The sequence below is a fragment of the Zootermopsis nevadensis genome, unplaced genomic scaffold, assembly GCF_977971745.1.
Source record: "Zootermopsis nevadensis isolate Lab colony 2312 unplaced genomic scaffold, Znev_1.0 Znev_ptg000021l, whole genome shotgun sequence".
Classification (NCBI taxonomy): domain Eukaryota; kingdom Metazoa; phylum Arthropoda; class Insecta; order Blattodea; family Termopsidae; genus Zootermopsis; species Zootermopsis nevadensis.
The window spans coordinates 20319604-20324597 of NW_028259153.1; the positions used below are offsets into that span (position 1 = coordinate 20319604).

Consider the following 4994-nt stretch of genomic DNA (forward strand, 5'->3'; position numbering starts at 1 on the left):
AATAGATCTCACTAAAGCCAAGAAATCTTTTTACTAACCCCTTGATTATCGCAGCTTCTGAATTACTCTGCTCCATATTCTTAACAAGATGGATCCTGCCGTGGCAATTCTATTTTGCTTAATTTTACCCATTCATTAGTTTCGATCGAAGATAAATCATCTTTCATGCGAATACTGAAATTACGTCGAAATGGTTGACGTTCATTAAACCTTATTACGCTATAAAGTTACGTCAAGAGCGGAAGACCGACGCATGAGCAATGACATTTTACGGTGCACTGAAGGACGAGGGAAATACCAAGAGACAGATGCATCTTCCAGCGTCCTCTTAATTTGGTCCTCGTCTGTCTCTTCCTTGCAAGACAAAGAAAGACGCCAAGAGATTCCCAATGTTTTCTATCACGTGACTTATTCCTCCGTCATTAAACCAAATTTGTTCTTTTTTTTCTTAATGCGCCCTCTTCCTTGAAATCCGTGTCTTATTTGTTTTATTGGCGCATACAAAAGACGATGAAGCGTGTTCCGTTCAGTCTCCGATGACAAAAGTCAGAACACACCAAACTTCAAAAGAGCGTAATCTTCGCGGTGGCTTCTCTTCCGTGTCAGCTCAAAAACACAGACACGTCGACGCATGTAAATTATTTTTGATCGCGGCTTTACATCAAATAAATTGTCAAAACCTCGCAAGGACAAACCGATAATCGTATTGTCCTTTCGTTTACCCACGAGTGAAGTTGCGAAACGTTGCTTTGTGTTATTCCTGGCCGCAGCCGAGGGCAGCCAACCAATTAGCCTGGAGGCGCGCGTCGGGTCGATAACTCCCAGCAGAGGGCGCCCCTCGGCACAGCATCTACTTGTCTGCCACGCCACCTCCCTTCTTCGGCTGAAGCAACAGGACGCTCGTAATATTGTGCAGCGAATTATGATTATTATTTGCAAAGGCTCATCTAATCAAAATTCTGTCTTTCTCTCGAGTCCGAAGATGGCTGTCTTCTGGGTTGTCTTTGCGAGGACCTCCGAAACGTCGGCAAACTTCTACCAGACTACACAGCGCTACAACCCAGAAGTCAGCCATCTTAATTCAATTGCAATTTATTTATTTGGGACTTGAGGTTAAGATATCGATGTGGTCAAAGGAACATACTGCCTCTTTCTTCAAGGTTGGTCCGTTCTTCAGTTGCAACTGATAACGTGTTTATTTAATTTTCTACCTGTAATTAGCGTAAAACTGTGCCGCAAAACAACAGGCGCACTTGATTCTGAACGCGCACAAAAAGAAGAGAGAGTGATGGTGTTTAATGTATTCTTAGAAAATGTAACCTTCAGGTTATTTGCAGCTTCGTATTCAATAAAATATCGAATTAAATACGAAATCCCCCCCCCCCCCGCAAATATCTTGTCCACTCGTACACTCCGGTCTGCTTCAGGAACTTGTTCCACGAGAACAGGTGAATAAAAATGACGATTTAATTCAAAGTATAAAATATTAGTTTAAAAATTACCCTGGCTGTTTGCTAAAGATCTCAACTCAATACAAACACAAGCGTTTAATCCGCCAGCGTTCACTGTTTTTCCGAAGTCGGAGCGTCACAGAAAAAGAGAGTTTCAAGTTTATTTAATCCCTCGTTTTAGAAGTTTGTCTGAGCCCTCAGAATGTCATATAGTTAGGCGAGAAGCAAGAAATCTTGAAAGGCAAAACATATTTATAAGCGAAATGAACACACATCACAGCGACGTGAAAAGAAAACGCTGAATACAAGTACTTGGTAACTGAACACGTACGATACGCCCTCCTGACCAGTGAACACTGATCTTAAGACATCTGCATAGGTTTACGGGAAGCTGGTTCAACTACTCTCTCGTCGCTGGTTGCTATAATACCATACAAGGTATAATCCGTAGAGCGACGCGTATCCACGTGACCAAACATAATCCCCTGACAAAACGATTTCTGCATAAGACGAAGCATACGAAGACACGTAAGGATGATACAACTCTTGCCATGAAAACAACGAATCAACTGATACAATTATGCCTACCACCGCAACAAACTGCGAAAAACCTCCCTTTTCGTTTTAAGGGATGCATTCCGTTGCGTGTTGATCGTTAGTTGCTAAACGTCCTTCTGCGTAGGCGGACTGCCAACCTTACTTCTCGTTTCACTGAGCATAGATTGATATTACAACGAAGTACAAGTCGGAACATATTTCTGCATCCGTGAAACAAAGCCACCCACCAACACACTCTGCCTACGAAAACCTTCCGTGCTTTTTTAACGCACAATATAACCACCACCTGTCTACCAAGATGGCAGAATTTTGTGCGTACCAAATAAGCCACGATTCAAATGCTCGTCTAAAAGTGAAACAAAACAAAACAACAACAACAAAGAAAGAGCACGTGACGCAGTGCTTACCTGCAGCGCAGTGACTCGTCATAGGCGGTGTGCTGACAGAGGGCCGTTAGCGTAGGTCGGCCCGCATGACGCAAAACTTCGCTCTGAAAGTGGATTTCCAAGACGTTCCTTGCTACGTTCAGAATCAATGGCATTCTTCAATGGCTTCCAACTGCAAGGTGTCTTCAGGACTGTAAACACGCGTAAAAATCGAACATCAGCAAATTACAACAGTGTTATGTACAGGGCGACTCATCAAAATAAAAACATTTCTTTCAAGTGTATTCCGATCAATGTGCGCGCTCAAAATGGTTCTCCGGTTATAATTTCCGAAATCGACATCCCACAAGAAGCACCTGACGTGATAAACAGCTTTCGTACAAGGGATCCTCGGACACATCTCGTGGGCCTCAGATCAGTGGATTAATTGAACGCAGTCGGTTCGAAATAAGAGAGCCAAACAGGATGACGTATCAGCTAGGTATTTTACATTGCCCAAGGATGTCACAAGAAATTCAAAACAATAAAATGTACTCAGAAGGCCTGGTTATTCTGTCACTATTTTAAACAGAGCACGTCCCGTTAAATTGGCGCCAGTTCAAAATATTTTACTTTACTAAACATTAAAGCGGGCAAAATTATAATTTTATAAGAATATTAATTTTATAAATTTACTCGGAAACGCCTTTTGGGAAAACACAAGTTTTAAGTTATTTGCTTACATGGGAGAATAATATTAAAATGGATCCGAAAGAAAAATCATTGGTGATGTGGACTGGATTCAACTGGCTCAGAGACAACATTTGATGAGTTTCTTCATCGACTGAGACCCTTTTTGCTCCCAAAGGCAGGATCTGCTCCATGGAGTTAGTCCCTTCACGAAAACAACTTGCACGAAGAAGTATCGAGAGACAATTTCATTATTTTACGTCAACGGTCGACTAATATCGATATATATAGCTGAGTTCAAGTGTACGATTCTGCCATCTTCCGTGCAGAACATACACTGCATCGATAGGCAACACAACCAACAGCCCTGTCGTTCAGGCTGCAGACTTCGAGGTGCAAGAACACGGCTTTATAATACATGTGAGGTAACTCTGATGAAGGTCGAGAATAAAATGTCTTTTTTGTTGTCTGTACATAACTTCAAGTCCTTCATTTCTGTTCGTTCGTTTTTCTTATCTTTTTACCCTTATTTCCGTCATTGCTTTTGATTCCAAGTCCACTTCCCTTAATTACGTCACACGGCAGAAACACTATTTGTTTCCAAGCAGCACTTTTACTCAGTTACCAAAACATTTAGACGTAGGTGTTAATTAGGCCTTTGTGATGAGCATGCTGTTTCTCAGAATAGACTTGTTCATACTTAACAAAGTTCTGCTATTTTCTTCAACTTAATCAGAATGGAAGGATATGTTTGAAGTGCTCAGTATTTTATAAAGTTTAATCCACCAGGTGGCGAAACACGCAGACGTTTAACTGGACTTGGGAGGATGAGTTGGAATTTATCTTCCGATAAATTATCCGATGCGAAATGTCGTCAATTTCCTCCGGTCTTTATTCTGAGTCTGAAGTCGAAATTCCTTCCGGCAGTTTATCAGCTTTCGCTGAAACGAGACTCATATGAGAGGGTGGGAAAGCGCGGAAGGAAACTCGGAGGACAGATGAGTCTGTAAGCCAGACACAGAACAGTCAACAAATTTAACGACGGCTCGGACAGATTTGGCGCGCATGTGAATGCAGGCATCGGACGCGGCGAGACAAGCGTGACTGACACTGGCTATTATACTCCTGTAATACAGCTTACGAACTTCGTAACTAAGTTTTCGACCTGACGCCTGGCTTCGTCATGTTCTTTCACGAAGAAAGTGATGTGACGTGAAGGTTAAGTTTTAATTTTCGCTTTTCAAGGGTTTTGTAGATCACGTATAAAGAATATTATTAGACTACTTTCCTTCAAAACAAACGATAACCACAACTTTCTGAAGGCCAGGTCTACCCCCTGTATAAGCCTAAAAAGTGTTTGACGGAGCAAGGCTACGGTGTGACCTGCTGTACAAAGAAGGACTTTGGTTGAAAACAATAATTGTTCATACGGACAGTAATCAATACACAACCGAATTATAAATTCTCACACAAATCCTACAGAAATAATGAAACTGCTTATTTCATACGAAAGGCTTATTAATACAGTCCTATTATTTGCCACGTGTTGATTTCGTTACGAAGTAATCGGTTGGAAGCAACAGAACGGATGCAGGCTTAGGCCTCTTTTGCACAACAAACTTTGTCGTGGTCGCCTAGCAATACGGTCAGGGACGGAGCCACGGAGAACACGGGTCGAAAGTGAACGATTGTCCAAGTCTCCTGGCTGTAAATCTGCCACGGCAGGTGACTGAACACTTGTTCTTAACTTATTATGAGCGAGGCTAAACTTTAATGTACTTTCTACGTGCAGATGTTTATATAGTTTTTCACAAAGTGCGTGGGGGTGGCGTAGTAAGGGAGACAGAGCTACTTGGGTCAATAACGCACCCCTGGCTCTAGGAGGTGGGGGGGGGGGTGCTCGGGTGCTGTTTTGTCGGCGTGGCTGTGT

At 42.4% G+C, this 4994-nt stretch overlaps 1 protein-coding gene across 1 annotated transcript in view; it reads right to left on the minus strand.

Moving 5' to 3' along the window:
* TrissinR (Trissin receptor) overlaps positions 1-4994 on the minus strand; it is a 119643-nt gene that overhangs the window by 90395 nt on the left and 24254 nt on the right. The window contains exon 2 of the mRNA XM_087352990.1: positions 2417-2586. The gene's annotated coding sequence lies outside the window, so the exon portion shown is untranslated. The remainder of the gene's footprint in view (positions 1-2416; positions 2587-4994) is intronic.